The 17,382-nt window shown below is 39.6% G+C and overlaps 1 protein-coding gene across 2 annotated transcripts in view; it reads right to left on the reverse strand.

Annotated features, from left to right (window-relative positions):
• Positions 1-17,382, reverse strand: part of TBL1XR1 (TBL1X receptor 1) — a 110,759-nt gene that overhangs the window by 56,488 nt on the left and 36,889 nt on the right. For both annotated transcript variants that reach the window (XR_005952784.1, XM_041405714.1), the window contains exon 2: positions 7,023-7,087. The gene's annotated coding sequence lies outside the window, so the exon portion shown is untranslated. The remainder of the gene's footprint in view (positions 1-7,022; positions 7,088-17,382) is intronic.

The raw sequence follows: 17,382 nt of genomic DNA on the forward strand, positions 1-17,382 counted from the left end.
ACTAGGATGGAATTCCAGCCCTTTCAAATTCATTTTAATGTGAAATGCTGACATCAAGTTGTAACTTTGTTTGATTATTTTTTCTGTTTATGTTATTAGCAACCAGTTTTTCTGGCACTCTTTCCTGTTCCAGTTCAATCACTCGGTTGAATTACTTGAACTTCTGCTGAACTGCACCAAAAAAAGGAAAATTAACTAATGCCTCATTTGATCTTGTGACCATAAAACTTGTGTTTTCATTCCCTCTTTAACCTTTGACCATCTATTTTCCCCTTAATTTGTGTGTTATGTACCTGATAGTTTTAAATTTGTTTCTTTTATTCATGGAAAAAGACTCTGCTCTGATGGTTGATCTGCCCTCTGTTCATTTTAACCACCAGTGACTTTATTCTGGATTCTCATCAGTAAGCACACACTCAAAATCACTTCTTCAAAGCCCATCATGTATCTGTAATTTGGCGTACTGTATGCCCTTTACCAGAAGTACATGGCTGTTCTCATAAAAAGTGTCAACTAAGCTAGAAGAAAAAACAAGTTATAAGAGAGTGAAGCGTCTGATTTTATAAAAATTCCTTCGTCAGTTTCACAGAATCAGCTGAGTTGGAAGAGACCCACAAGGGTCATTGAGTCCAACTCCTTTCCCTGCACTGAGCCATTCCCAAGTCACACCACATGCCCAGTTTATTACTTTATTCAAATTCTCTCCTTCTCACATTGTTATGATGGACTTGAATTTAACTCATGTCACTTTTTTAAGCTTTTTTTTAAACAGTTGTTAAGCACCTGAACACGAGATAAAACATTTTTAAAACACATGTAGACTGCAATAAAATATGGTCCATCTACAGCCCAAAGAAATTAAGTGAAAGGGGAAGGTTTCATGAATATCATTAAGGAGGTCAAAGATGCCAATTATGGCTCACATTTGACATCAATACCCTCCATTTGTGTGATTATTAAATTCATGGATGCCAATCCTACGTACATATGCTCAGTATGGAATTCAAATCCCTTGTCTTGAATAGTTTCTTCCATTTGTTCACTAAATTACAGTAAGAACGCCACACATGACCTTTATTTACAAATATGGGTGCACTAACCCACTGACTACAATTTCTGTTTCTAACCACTGGGTGAACTAAAGACTTGGAAAGCAGATACAGACTTCTAGCCATGCCATCCCTGCTGATGGCCACACAGTGTCCTGGTTTTTGAAGGCCAGCAGGTCTTGTTTCTCCTGAGTAAACAGAAATCAGCATCAGCAGTGTCATTCCACACAGCCTACAGACTTCCTATTGTCCTGCAGCAATATTCATTATCTCCCAGCATCAGCACTGCTGAAACTAAGGGCAGCTTTTGCTTTTGTTAACTTGAACTAACATCAACTTTCTGTTGACAAGAAGGAAACCAGGATCAAGGCCTGATGATACAAGTGACACATTGACATGGTCTCCTGTGAAATCAGCCTTGCTCTTCTGCAGATGGCAACACTCGTGCTGGGACACAAAAGAGCCTGTCCTTGTGTTTTCTCTGTAATATCCTACTTCATGTACACCCAAAAGCCAATTTAATTTTTTAACTATGAAACTTTGTCAATGTTGAGAAGACTTTGCAGTGTATTTCTAATTCTTTCATATAACAGAGCAGGGAAAGGGTCATTTCAGGTTATACAACTTCACCACAGACATATGGCAGTGAAGCCAGAGCACAAAAACTCCCTCTCCTCTAAAGCAGATGGCATGCTGATCAAGTAAGATATAATCTAATGCTAACTGCACTACTATTATCTATTGAACCAACACCAGTATAAAGCAGTGAAGACAGAAAAAACATAAGGGGAGGTAAAGCAGAGGAAGACAACAATGAAAAAAAACCAGAGTAAGCCAGCTGTAAGAGAAGACAACCCATTGCAGAAGAAACAGCCTCTTTTCATTTAAGATTTAAAACCTAGAAATGGCAGTAGATAAGGAACAGCAACGGCCCTCACCCTGTTTTAGAAGATGTTCTTCTAGCTTGAGATACTGGCCCAGTTCCCTTTGCTCTTGCACTGCACTGGGCACCTGCCAGGGGCTAAATATCCCAGCTGCTTAGATAATTACATATTTATGATTTTGCCGAGAATTCTTAGTCAAAGCTTATTTTTGCACTGTAAAATGCTTAGAGAAACAGCAGAGAAAGTTCTCTGACAAATGCTACTTCAAAACAGAGCCAACACTTAAATTTTTTTAAAGGACGTTCATTTCCGTTGCAGTTGATTCATTCAGTGGTGAACTTTAATGGCAGAAAAAGGAAAGAGATCTTGCTAGTGTGTTTAACTTGCTCTCTGTAAGGAAACAGAAAATTCAAAAACCCTTCCAAAAATGATTCAGAATAGTGTACATAAAATTTTTAATGCTTACCACAGTTTGCACCCTACCACATGATGGAACTTTTCTTCTGTATCACCTTATTAGTAGTATTTCCTCTTCCACACATAAACCACTAGATTAGCTAATTCATGCTGATCCAATAAACAGAACTGATGTGTGAACATTTTGAAATATAATTGTTTAGCCACAAAAATTATCATACAAAATACATTGCACTTCACCTTCCCTCATTGATAATAGCATCCACTGATTTCAGAAGGAGCAAAACAGCTCAAAATTTCATGTTGTTGGTTATTTTAGACTATTTCAGAACCTTCTAGAAATATTTTTTTTCCTTTTAAGGCTGCGCTCCATAAACTGTACAACCAACAGCCTCAACAATAAATTTCATGAGCACTTTTAGGCCCTACTGTTCAAAGTGCTTTCAAGCTTGGTTAGCTTTATGCATGCAAGTACTCCTTATTTATATTGCAAAAGAACTACTCCTACACCAAAAATTACATGTAGGCACATGCATTTGTATTTCACAGAATAAGGGCCTTAGTCTTGTGGAGTTATTTATTTTAAATCAATTATTCTAGGTTCTTGAGGGCAACATCTTTAGTCCTGTCAAGTTTCATAAACCCTGCAAATCAGGGGTCCGTGTTCTCAGTATGACAACTGACCTTCAGCTCCACCACCTTACAAAGAGCTGCTCATCTGCAGATACTCATTTTATATACCTCTAGCTGAGAGATGCCATTCAGTTTGTCTTGAAACAAAGCCAATTTTGCAATTCCAGTGCAAAAACCTTGGAGCTAGAGGCACAGACCTCCAGCTGTCCTTGTCAAGTGCCAGTAGAGACAAGGCTTCCACACCAAACCCAACTCTCCAGCTCATATCCCCTCCCTTAGTCGCCTTCCTTTGCATGGAAGCATTTCAACACACTGGCCTGGCAGAGTAGTATTTGGATGGGTTTAGCTGCTGGGAAGCACAGGCTAATAGTTACATCCATTTATTCATTTACCTGTCTTCTAAGGAGTGTGAAGGCCACAGGACTATCTGAAGGCACCACAAAGACATTCAAATTAAAAACAACTTGCTGCAGTCTTGGGGAAATTTTTGCAGACATCTTCCAGTGCCTTCACTTTGGAGTGAGTCACTCATTCTCCCCAGCTCCTCCAAGCCCTCCTGCTGTTTCTGAACTAAATCCCCTGTAGAAAATTACAGTGAAATGTTGCACCCATGGATTTGCTGGCCCAAGAGACTCAGTGCCTCAAGAGCTCTTCTATCCCATCTCTTATGAGTAGGAACAGTTGACATAACACACAATAGGTGTATTACACCCTCAAAACACAGTATAATGTGTTCACCTAGAAGTAAGCAGCACTGAAAAGAATGGATTTAAATCACCTACTTGGTATTCCCCCCAAGACTGTGAGGACATGCCTTAGCTGTTGATGACTCCGCTCGCCTGGGGACTCAGTAATTTTGTGTTCACTGCCTATCCTCAGACCTTACCTGTGCCAGGTAGTAATAAACAATAACAACCTCTATTCTCTTGGGCATTAGACCTTTTTAACTGATCAGGGTGTTGATCTTTGTCAAACCATCCACGTATAGCCTCAGAACATGGACACTGTTTTCCAGGATGCCTGTAAGAAGGCCACCACATGGCCTAGCTTGAGTCCTTCACAGCTTTTTCTGGTTACCTCTGCAAAATTAAACCTATCCCAGCAAGATGTCATGGGACAGTCACAAACTGGTAGTTCCCACCTTTCTGTAAGCTCCTGGGTTTTGCACAGTCCAGTCTGTATTTCTAAATTTAAATATACATCTGTATGTGTGTATAAATACATGCACAGATAAGCACACTCCTATATTCCCACATTATTTATGTGAACACACAAACCTGCTTCAGTGACTTGCAAAGGCAGAAAGGCAAACTGGTTTGCGTCCAAAACTCACAAAAAAAGCAAGACACAATGGAAAATCTTTCTTGGGTAAGCTACAAGTTCCATTACATAATAAGAACATTTATTTGCTAAAGCCCTTGTTGAAATCCTGATGTCATCTTTTGCTTAGACCAAAGATCCATGACTTCAGATCTTTACTTCCGACACATTCATTAATTCCTGTGACCACAGATTAATTACCCAGTTATCAGCCTCTACATGAACCTTCAAAATCCTAGAAAAGTAGCATTAGACACTTAGTTTCCTGCAATTACCAGGCCTTTTTCAGTAAGCCCTTTGCACCTCTCCTTTGACATGGTGAGAACATTAAATTTGGCTAGAAAAATGGGAAGGAGAACTTACACCCACTGAATACAGCCATGCTATATCACAATATCAATATTTGATTTTCTAAAGAATTGCCAACAACTACAATAATTTTTAAAGAGTAACTAGCATTTTACCCTATTTGGTTTATCAGTTAACATATACATAACATATGTATGCATATCATAACGTAATAGGATGCAAAAAATAAGCTTCTTTTAATTACCTTGAAAATTGAAAATCTAAGAAAACAACAGAAGAGGATGGAGTATGTGTAAATTGTTATTTTGGGTGGTTTTACTACTGAGAAATGGAACTGACAATTAGGATTTAAACATGACCAAAAATGCTATAAGCATTTCTCAAGGGAATAAGAAATTAATTTCTTATTCAAATATATGTGTTGAACATGGGCAACCATGGTTAAAGCAAGGCCTTTCTAGGGCATGTACAAAACCTGCTTTCTTCAGCAACCTCTGGGCCACACTTTGTTTACACACAGCAAAGAGAAAAACATAATAAAACCTCTAAAAGTCTTTTTTACTGTACAGGTTTAGTTACAATTCGGGGATGGTAAAAAATCTGTCTAGCTTGTCTCTTAAGTCTACATTCAAACTATCTCCAAGTTAATCAGAGGTGAGTAATGGTTTAGAAATCTCTTGAATAATAAAGTGTAACAACTTATAGCACAAAAACAGCCCTCAAAGACAAGAGTGGGGAGTACTTCACCTCACTGCAAGTAACAGTTGAGTATGTTTTATGATCACTGTAACAACTACCATGCCCTTGAGACTTTGCAATTCTGAATTTCTAATATAATTTGTAGGGGGAAAATTAGGACAAAATGCAGTAACATTTCAAGTACAGTCTCACAGTATTTTAAAATTTTATGAAGTATAAGGACTAGGTTAATATGAAATGAGTCGTGCTTTTAAGAGAGGCAGTAATACAGATCAGTATCTTAAATCACAACTAAAATAACTCAACCACTACAAAATAAAAAGAAAACAGAGCAGCATTTTGCTGGAAAAAGGTCAACAACAACAATGAAGATTTAACAATACTAGAAAAGGCTGAGAGCACTGCTCATTTCAGGACCAAGAAGTAAAAATACCGCTCTGAGTGACCAGATAAATACTATTCTTTCTCACTCAACAACTCCATTCCCACCACCTGGAGTTCATCCCAAATTAATATAAACTCTACTCATATAAACTCTGAGCCCAAAAACCAGACTATTAAACAACATACAGCCTTGGTGCAGATCTTCTGATTTCAGAGGAATATTTGCTTTACTTTGTGACAAATATATTACATTTCACTCCGTGGTGTCTTTGGGAGTTAACAGAATTGCTCACTACCTCAAAGTGAAGGAGTTACATCCACACAAACTCTCTTTGAGCATCATTTTCCTCACAGGGCAAAGACAGTGCAGTTGCAAAGGTATAAATAAGTGAGGCTGTAATTGATTTACTCTTTAGATCCATTTCTACATGCAAACCAAGGGAAACCAGCTCAGCTCTCAGCTCCAAAATTGAGTTTTCAAAGCAAGTGGTTCAAAACATTACCTCTTTAACTTCTGTACTGAGCACAACAAGAGAAAGATGTTTAAATATAGAATTCACACGGGCACTTTATGCATTTAATTCTTAAGGCTAATGCTGAAGGTACCACTCTTATACACCTCAACTGTGACAACATAAGATACCAAAACTGCTAAAAAAGAGGTTGCTTGATCAAAGCTGAAGCAGCAAGTTCCAGTCCTTCCCTTCAGGCCTCAGCTCTGCATTCCATCTGCACAGCTATCAGGAAGCACCAGCAAACCATAAGGATAGCCTGAAAATATGAATTTGCAGCAGTCTGTAACACTAACATTCAGAGATGGAATAAGATTGCCCCTTTCTACAGAAGCTAAGATTTTAACTTCACTGGTCCAAAACTGCCAAATGGGCTGAAGTAAAATACACCTGACAATGCAGAGCTGATTTAGGGTTTTTTTCTGGAAAAGCTGTTAGTATTGAAACAAACTCCAGACAGCACCCACGTGGGGACAACAGAACATTCAGCTTGGCTACAGCTCACCCCAACCAGGCTCTTGGCCAAAAGAGGAAGCAACACCAGTTACCAACAGGATGAGCTATGTTACTGTCAAGTCACTCTTCTCACTTCAAAATGAACATGCTGCCCCTATTTCCACAGGATAAAACCAAGTGCAATTGTAATATTTCTGTCAAACAGCATAATGGTCTAGATGTTCCTTAAAAAATGAAAGTAATCCACTTGAATACTAAAAAGTAGTCATTCTAAAAATACTATTTGCAGTGTAAGCCTGCTAATGGCATGTGTGCAGAGAGAAACCACGCCACCTTTAGTCAGTCAAAAAAGTACTTACCATTGGCAGTGCATTGATATGCAGAAGTTTTCCTTTCGGGTGCCTCTTGCCACAGAAGGGTGATGCTGGCAGGGAAATAAGGAGACAAATAGGAAACATTAGTATTTATTATCTTGAAACCACAGCTACCAACATCTAAACATTTTGAAAAGCCCCAAACAAAAATCAACATTCCAATGGTATGACTTCCAAAATGGTTACACTGACTGTGAAACAGTAAAAGAAAAATCTGTTTTCCTAACACATCTTGCACTAAGTAACTCAATTTATGTACACAGGTGTGCCCATGAGCCCAAAGAGTTACCAACTCCAGCATGACCTCAATGATTAAAAAAACCACCAGCTCACACTAATTGCTAGAAAAACCACCAGCTCACACTAATTGCTAGCAACGCTTGACAACATGTAAATAACAGAAATCTTCGTAGTGCAAAATGCAAGAGAAATCTTGTCCACCTTTAAAACCCAAACAAAAACACAATCCAAACAAATCCACACTCTCCTACATTTTAATAATTTTCTTTACATGTCAATAATAATTTTATGCAACCTACAATAAAATAACTTAAGTGTAAGCACACAGCTTTTGACGTCCAGATATGAGGTAACTCCATCCACTACAACATTCATTTTTATTCAGCAGTGACAAACGATTTTTATCCACACTAATATCCCTGAGTGGTTGCCCTCCATATAAACACTTGCCAGACGACTTTTCTTTAGGACATAATCTAATCACCCACTCAAAGAGCAGGAAGGGTGACAGATGGACATGGGTGACTAATGAAGTATTACCAGACTATTTTTAGATTAAATTCTTTACCAAGCATCTGCAACCTGTGGTCAAAAAACTTTTACTATGAGTAAAGAGTAACTACAGTTTGTGGGACTCATGATTAACACGAGGTTCTCACGTGCAATTTACAAGCTCAACCAGCAGGAAATCATTCATTATAGAGCCATTTTTGGACCCAGCCAAAAAAAAAAAAAAAAAACACACACAAAGGAAAAAAAAAAAAAAGCAAAATAAAAACTGCAGAATTTGGGCTTATTTTTTTCTTAGAAGATCCCACAAGGCAGGCAATAACACCACCTTCACAGTGCAAGCAAGAGGCACTGCAGAGGATGCTGAGGAATGCAGGAACGCTGGGAATTGAAAGAATTTGCAAACATGCTCTTATTTCCTTGCTTAGTTGTACTTGTGCTGCAGAAAATATGTAAATAGGCTGAGTGAAACTCCACTCCTCAAGAGGTACAGTATTCTATGCAAGGCTACTCAGGAAGTTTTTTTTTCCACAGCCAGAGATGCTGACCAGCTGAGAAGACAAAGCTTTAACACCCACTCTGCAGACCCCATAAAAACATTATTTGCTTATAACAAGAGTTTTCCTTAAAGCAGAACAAAACAGCAACCAACCAAGATTCTTTTGAGAACAATCTAAATCGTGATAAAAGCTGTGTGCAGAGAAAGGCAGAGGAGGGCCCTGCTTCTGAGTGTGACGCTTGGTTTGGGTTATTCCATTTGGGAAGGAACATTGCAAACATAAATAAAGGGATGATTGCACAGACATAAACCATTTTCTTCAAGGAAAAAAGGCTTTCTTCAGTACACACTGCCCAAACTGTCTCCTTCCAACACCTCTTTGCCCTTGTGCAATCTCGAGTGCAGTACTTATCATCGAAGCCAGAGAGGGAAACCTTTCTGCCTGATCCGTGGAAGAGGCTTCTTGTCCTTTGCTTTACATCTAAACAGGGCAGTGACACGGAAAGAAGCTGGAAGCAAAGACTCAAGAGAGCAGAGAATTAGAAAAGAAAGGGTTCACTGACTTCACTTCATTCCTCCTTCAATGTTAATTGGTTGTAGGCTCCAGTTTTAAATAAGGGCGCTTGAAGCGACGTGTAAACATTTAGAAAACTCTGCAATGTCCTTCTTCAGAATCAATCGCTGAATACAAATGCCTCATCAGCAGCTTTTTTTCTTTCCAAATTTATCTTATTGGATTTTGGCATGTACCTTGAAACAATGCAGGTGACAGTTATAATTTATTGATTTCAGACTATCTCTCACCTTTATATTCCAACATGTTACGGTGATTTAAACAGGTGCCCAGATGCAGTAACAGCTATTCTACATGACACCTAAAGGGCATCTGGTGGATTATTTTTAAGTTGGTAAGTCACACTTGGGGAATGCACAGCAGCTTGTGAGTTTGGATCCTTCATCTTGGAGGGGCTGGGAACGGCTCACCACTGCCTGTTGACTAACAGGTTCAACATCAGTTGAAAACTGCTCCCCTCAACTTGAAAAGAAAGATGATTTTGATGAGCACAGCATGTGCTCAGAGCCAGTGCTTACCAGCCTTGCCCACACCAGTTTTTTCTGCACAAAATGACATCACTGATGCCAGTGTCCCTCGGAGATTTGGGGCCAAACACTCGGTACAACACCCAACATCATCACCGTGTGAAGAGCATCCTCCCCTGCTGTGGTGCACAGGGACCAGCCACGCCCCAGGCCTTAAAGCCAGCCTGCATGAGCCAGGCATTCCCACCTGCAGGGCTAAAACCAAACCACCTTCATCAAAGCAGCAAATACCCATCCAGGCTGCCTGCACAGATTGGGCTGCTGCTATCAACCAAGTCATAATTGTGTGGTACAAAGGAAACCACAGATAAAAACAGCTCTGGCACCAACACAGTGACAGATCTGGTTATAAACACACAGACCAGACGTGCACTGATGTTAGTCCTTACCTGCTTCCAAACACAATCAAAGCAAGGATTTCTCTAAAAGCTACTTGCAGAAATGTTTAACCATTTCCTTCCAGAAATGCTGCTGTTGGTGCTACTTCCTCCTTCCCAGACATTACACTGGGTATGTGTTATGGCTAAACCAGTGTTTTTTGCACGAGATTTGAATTGCTCCTCTTCCCCATGCGAACTTGTGCTTCTTTCTAATCCTCTTAGGATCACACTGTTTAAACTACTTTCTGAGATTTTGGTGCTATTTGAGTTCTAACAACAAATTTAGTCATTAGATGTTTTGCTTTCCGAATCACAAAAGCCTTCTAAGGACACAGTATCTTTTCTTCTAAATTATCCTTGAGTATCCTGCTTTTATCTGAATTCAGTATCTGGAAAAAGTGTCCCAATCAAAACAGAATTAAAAATAACTAAATCCTGGATATTCCCCTCGGTAACTAGGCTGCAAAAACCATGAGACAATGACTTTAAAAGCCTAAATTGAAAACTAATCACTCCATTGAATCCTTCCTTTCATTTGGTTAATAGGCACATACAAAGCTAATGGTGATTCTACCACTGCTGTGCTTGGAACATAAACAGAGAAAACCGAAGTTGTTTCTTTTAATCACAGTTCCACAGTGATGTATGGCAAATTTTTTAAGCAATTCAGCACGTCTACAACAACATCTGCTTTTCAGATCTGACAGAGAGGCTGAACTGAGACAAATACCAACTCAGAAAATTCAGGAGAAACAAATACATACAAGTGAGGTGGGGATCAGCACCACACACAAGATGTCGTTAAAAAGTGTCATTACTTGAAAGTGCTAGGTAGCAATAGGGCTGCTAGTGACAAAATAACATGCACAGACTGCTCCTGTACTTCACTCTGGGAGCAGGCGTGGGCGAGGATGTTTTACAAGAAGCCTCATCAGGGGAAGCACTGAAAGTATGTAAGACCTGCCCAAAGACACATCCACACAAATTCCTAAACTCCACCTGAAACAGCTCTTCTCTGTCAATTGAGACATTCTTATTTCATGATCTTTGTTCTTTTACCTTTATTCCATCAGAAATATAGAAAAACCTGATGTAAGCTGACTTTCCAGATGTTTCAAAGAAGAAATGCTTAACTTGTGCATTCCTATCACATTAAAGCTGCACAACTTTCTACACTTCAGGAATACTTACATGGAACAAGCACCTATATGTCCATGGACATATGTGAATGAACTGCTAAAACAAAGGGTACCTGAGGGGATACAGAGTAAGAACTGGGCAAGCAGACAGCACTATTCTGGAGAAAAGTTCATCCAGATAGAGAAACCACTCATTGCAAACCCACAGAAATAGGATTCACAGTGCAATGAGAAACACAGGACAAGTCAGACCAGAGCAAAAGAATGCTGCAGAAATTTAAACACCAATTTCTGTAACAGTCAAAAACTGAGGCAATCACAGAAAATAGCTCATAGCCCACTGAAAGGGAAGGAAGCTGAACTGCTGCAGAGGAAACCAACCCAGCCAGCTCCATTAAAAGCCATAATGCACTCCAGTAATCTTGTCAATACCAATCAGCTGGTAGGAAGGCAAGCAGCACGGCAGCACCATTTCACTTGCAAGCATTTAAATGAAATTCATTAGTAAGTAATCCAATTCACGTAAACTGGAAGTTAGAAGGTCCTAGAGAATGAAGTTAAACCCAGTCTAGACTGGGAAAGAGTATAAAGAGTTATTACCCAAAGCAGTCTTATGCCAAAGGACCTTAAAGCACTCACAAAACCCCAACTCCCACCTGCAGGATAGGGGCCCACCTGTGAAAAGTTAAGGTAGTTTGCAATTTGTGGTGTTTTTCTTCCAAAAATAGTGGACATGATGACTACTGACATATTGATCAAAACACTAGCATATTGACAAATAATTTTTCTGTGTTTTTAGTCTAGAACTGAGTTTTAAATTTAATTTCATCACTGGAATATTAACCAGATAAAACAACTTGCCAAACTGGGTGCTCTCAGCAGAAACACTTCAAATAGGAAAAAGATTTTTCCTTCTCTAAAAAAAAAAAAAAAAAAAAAAAAAACAACACCACAAACCAAAAACACCCGAAAAACTAAAAAAAAAAAATTTAGAGGCCACTCTGTTATTACAGATTTCAAATACATACCTAAAAAACTGAACCCAGCCACAAAAAAAAGAAACAAAACAAAGAAAAACTTTAAAAAAAAATCAGATTTTTTTGCCATTCCTTTTCTTCAAAGTAAGAACAGACATATTTCCCATATACTAATTCAGCCTTCTCCAGCTCACTAAATCAGCTCAGCTCACTGGTGGGTGAAAACCCTTCCATTCTCCACTCGGAACTCAGACCCAGTTAACCCAGAGGAGCCTTCACAGCTGAAGGAAGGCCACAGCTGCTTTTGTCAACATGTGCTTGCCAGGGAACTGATAGCTGCAAGGTTAGAAGGACTTTCAAACTGGTCTCTAGTGTGGGTTATGGAAAAAAGCTCAAACTGCTTTCCTGGGAAAATCACCTTCTTCTTGCCAGTGCTTGCCTCATCTGTGTTTTTAGACAGATACTGTGTTTCAGAACAATATATTCTTCTGATTTGGGATTCACAGTAGCCACGAAAAACTAATAAAAATCTGATGTGTAACATTTAGAGGCCACTCTGTTATTACAGATTTCAAATACATACCTAAAAAACTGAACCCAGCCACAAAAAAAAGAAACAAAACAAAGAAAAACTTTAAAAAAAAATCAGATTTTTTTGCCATTCCTTTTCTTCAAAGTAAGAACAGACATATTTCCCATATACTAATTCAGCCTTCTCCAGCTCACTAAATCAGCTCAGCTCACTGGTGGGTGAAAACCCTTCCATTCTCCACTCGGAACTCAGACCCAGTTAACCCAGAGGAGCCTTCACAGCTGAAGGAAGGCCACAGCTGCTTTTGTCAACATGTGCTTGCCAGGGAACTGATAGCTGCAAGGTTAGAAGGACTTTCAAACTGGTCTCCAGTGTGGGTTATGGAAAAAAGCTCAAACTGCTTTCCTGGGAAAATCACCTTCTTCTTGCCAGTGCTTGCCTCATCTGTGTTTTTAGACAGATACTGTGTTTCAGAACAATATATTCTTCTGATTTGGGATTCACAGTAGCCATGCAGATGAGCTTATCCAGATTATGGCGCGCTTAATTTACTGAGTTTAATAAAATTCTGTCTCATATATGCCATGTTTTACGCAGACATCACATTTGGAAGTTGGCTCAAAATGTTTACATAAGGAAATCCCCCAAAATAATAAAAGGACTTGACAACATTGTTATTATTTTCAACCTCAGTGAGTGTAACCACCATGGGAGCCCTGGCTGGGTTTCCCTCAGTGCTGGTACCACTATCACCCCCTTTAATTCTTTGGGGCACCCAGAAGTCAAACAGGGCATTCTTTCAAACAGCTCAGATGTACATTTTTGCCAAGCCAAGCTAAGGAGCTGCTGAGGACATTGAGACAATGCAGTGGGGCTTGGTTTCTGCTGCAGGAGGTGTTTGCAGACAGCCTGACGTCAACAGGCTCGAGCTGTCCCGCTGTGGCCACTGACCCTGAACGCTGTGTACACCCAGAGCTGCTGAGGTGACTCTCCCTGGCTGAGGACACAGTAGGAAGGCTGGTTGCCTTCTGTCTGCCCACTGCAGGAATAAGTCCCAGGATACCTGCCCTTGCAGCAAAGGGTCAGGTTTAAAAACAAAGGTTTTCCAATATGTTCTTAAAAATCTACCTTGCTCGCGATGTTGGATGACAGTAGTAGCATAGAGGCTGAAGAGTTAGTATGCAAGAATTCCTTTAAAATAGCCCTCAAAATTATAAGTCACTTTTAAAACTCAAAAGCACTTAAAAATCCACAGGTATGAAAACATTTTTCTGAAAACTTTAAGTTGTACCAAAAGTAAAGTTTATGGTGGAGCTTGGGCTCATACACTCCAGGTGTTCCTGGGATACAGCTCCACTAAAACAAGGTGTTTATAATGTGTTCCAGATTCTTCCTAAAATTATTATTACTACTATTCTTTTGTGCAAAGCCAGAGAAAAACATAAGCCTCTCACACTGCCAAAAAAAGGTAACACTGAATACTCTGAAATCATCAATTAAATGCATCAAGGAATAATTTTTCTTTTTATTTTATTTTTCAAAAATACTGGTCAACAAAAGCTGCTGCACTTCTGCTTACAGTCCCCTCTCATTTCCCCAGGAACTTTGAAAACTGAGAGACACCTGAAGCACAATGTACTCAGGCAGTTGTATCACCTCTCCAAACTACCACTGTGTCTGGGTCATACAGTCACACAAATAACCTACAGATGAAGTTCCTCCTGTACAGGTAAACCCTGTGACTAGGTAGCAGACATGTTGCCCAAGACCAAGCAACCCAAGGATTTTTTTTCCTTTTTCCAAATCTTCACACCATGCCACCAGTAGACAATACCATCTTTCCTACAACCTTTGGCCTCCGCTCTTTCCATGTCTCCATCACTTCTCTAACAAAGCAATTTTGCAACCTCAAGTGAGGGCTCTGATTCACAATGAGTTAAAACCTACCTGGAGAGCGCTGCCCTTGTTCATGCACTGCTTATCCAGCCATCCCTGCTAAAAGGACAACTTATTCTTACACAGCAGCTACTGGGCTGTGACAAATTGCAGAGCAGGGTATAGGAAAAAGCCTGTGCTTCTCATTAGCACGGCAAGCTTTCCTGCCCCTGAGAAGGGAAGCCTCCCCTGCAGCAGGGGCTGAAGTCACAGAAGGCAGAGGGACAGCACACTCATTCCCAAAGGAGCTGTCTCTTGGCCCTAAGAGCTCAGGTGTGGCTCACCTGAAGGCTTTGGTTTAGTTTTAAGCTCAAGTCCCATCCTAGCCAAGATTTGACGGCTATTGTGTGGGGAGACCTCAGTCTACCCTCATCTACCCTCTCCCAGCTGGGTGTTCTCAGCACTTCCTTTCCTCTAAAAAAAATAAGTTTTCTTCCACTCAGCTCTGGAAGCATCCCACTGCAGGGTCAGAGGATGAGAACTGGCTCAAGAAAGGAAGAGGGAACACAGCCCTGAAAGGGAAGAAATGCAGGAGCAGCACTGCCCTATAGCTCCATCATCAAAATACATGTTTCCAAAGGATGCCTGGTGCCTTGGACAGTGAAAGGGAGCCCAGCACAAAAAGCTCTCAGCAAACCTGGAATGATGTACTAGGGATGAGCTGTACCACAGACACTAACTGTACAAAACAGCTGTTATTCTGTTGTTTTTTCAAACCATTTGGATACCAGAGTTGTTTGTTTGTCACACTGACTGAACAGCAAAATAGTTGCATCAATATTAGACTTGTACATGGAGTAAGAGACACCAAAACCTGTTCCAGAGAATAAGGAGCTTACAGTACAGAGAAACATAGCAAAACATTTACTTTAGCACTATGGTCAAGGAGAACAGCATCTATTAAATAAATGGACTAAAGTCATTAATCAACAGCAGCATATTAAACTAATATAATCATGCCACTTGTTCTTTGTTGTTGTTTCTTTTCTTAACAACAGGACTTAAGCATGACCAAGGAAAACATGTATTTGATTCATCAAAGACAACATATTCAAAAGAACTGAGACTTCAGGAAACAAAACCACAGCAGAGAGGTTTTACAAAGATCATCAACAAGGCCATGATTAATTCGTAACAACCTAACAGTGCCCTTATTCAAGCCTGTCCTAAGCAGTAAAGAGGGTTTAGCTATATGTATGCACTTGAACTAATAAACTGTGTACTTCCAGGATAGACCTAGGTGGTATATCCTGAAATCTAAAAAAACCCATCCCCTAAAAATACTGTTTTATTAGCATTTCCATTATGTTGATTTTCCTGCTTGTAGGAAAAGGTTTTTTTCCCTATTGAAAATGAGTGTAAAAAAACCCTAAGCAAACTTATTTTGTTGCCAAAATGAGTGAAGTCAATATTTTTGTTTCACTGGAAGTATTTTCTGTTGATTTCCTATGGTCATTGCAGCTGTACAGCTCAATTTATATCCCTTTGAACTTACGTGTAACACATACAGAGCAACAAACAGCAGGTGTTTATCCTACAAACAAGCGAAAGTGGGATTAGATAACCTATTACACCACTTTACAAACAATTTCAAAAGCAGAAAAAAGAATGCTGATGTTAGTTAAGCGATCAGTCTCAAGTACAGCTATGTAACACCACATCACGGACAGGAGAAAAACAGCAATTTCACAGGAGCAAATGTTAAGGGCAAGAGAAGACTTAGGTCTGTCTGGTTAAGATTGGGCAGCTGCAAATACATTTTAAATAACCAGAAAAAACTTCCCCATAACAAAATCATGCAGCTGAAGACAAGAGAAACTCTGGGTGCCATGGGGCTTCTGTTATTTTAAACAAGAGCAGTAAGGACTCTGGAAGGAGTAATTCTGCCTAAGGAGAAAGATTAGTGTTTGATCTAACAGGGCTTTTCCCTTTCTTTACTTTTTGATTCTTATCTTGATTGTTTCACACCAGGAATCTGAAACTGGCTGAGCTGTGCATCCTGCAAATCTCGTTCAAACTGGAATAGGCTGGGGATAGGATTTCACCGTTTGGGAATTTCATTTACAGAACTCTGCCTCCGCAGTCACCTACAGAATTCTCATTCTCTGTAACTGCTGTCAGGGCTTCATGGAAGCAGTGGGTTTGGGACTTTTATTTTTTAAGTCAACTCACATTTATCAATGTGATCTACTAGGCTGGTCAGAGAAAATAACAAACTCAAGAACTCTGTTCTTGGTCTTCGGGTAATCAAACTTCCTTCATCTTTCACCTTGTTAAAAATAGAAAATTTACCACATCTTAATATTAAAATATGCCATCACCAGGTAGGTGCCATCACTGAAGAGATTTTCTCCTGATGTGGTTTTTGCTGCTCTGATACAGATTCACTAAAGCATCCACACACCAGCCCATTTTCCATTTTTAGAAGGAAAAAAGTGATGAATGTTTATGAACTTAAAAATAAAAGGCAAAAAGCTATGCCTCTATTTTCATTTGAACCTGCAGATATTTAGTTCTTTTTACAGATGGAGAACAAACAGAAGGCCTGTAAATTTTGCTGCTTTCTTTTGTGATCATGCTAACATACATTGGAAGCAAAGTGACAAATGCTCAGGGGAGGAGTATCAAACACTTGTCAAAAATACTCCACCTAGCAAAAGTATTTCCCCTCAGTGTCAAACACCAAATATTGGGGTCTGGTTCATCTCCAAACAGAACACTGTAGATATTATTTCAGTCACACCTAGTCAAGGGTTTTTCTTCCCTGTTTTTTTGAGGATACTTTTATGCCATGCTTTTCCAAGTCAGTGGCAGAATGTTGAAATGGAACAATATGAGGTATTTAGCACTAATAAACACACAGAACCTATACAGCACAGAGTAATAAATGCACAGGACTTGGAAACCCAATAATGATGCATCTTCCATCACCAACAAGTAATAAAAACCCAGGTTTACAAGCTGCTGCACTTCAGAAGAGACTGTTTACTGGATCAGATAAAAGCAAGGTTCGATACATATATTTTTTGTTG

Source organism: Onychostruthus taczanowskii, unplaced genomic scaffold, assembly GCF_017590055.1.
Source record: "Onychostruthus taczanowskii isolate IOZ18803 unplaced genomic scaffold, ASM1759005v1 scaffold24, whole genome shotgun sequence".
Lineage (NCBI taxonomy): Eukaryota > Metazoa > Chordata > Aves > Passeriformes > Passeridae > Onychostruthus > Onychostruthus taczanowskii.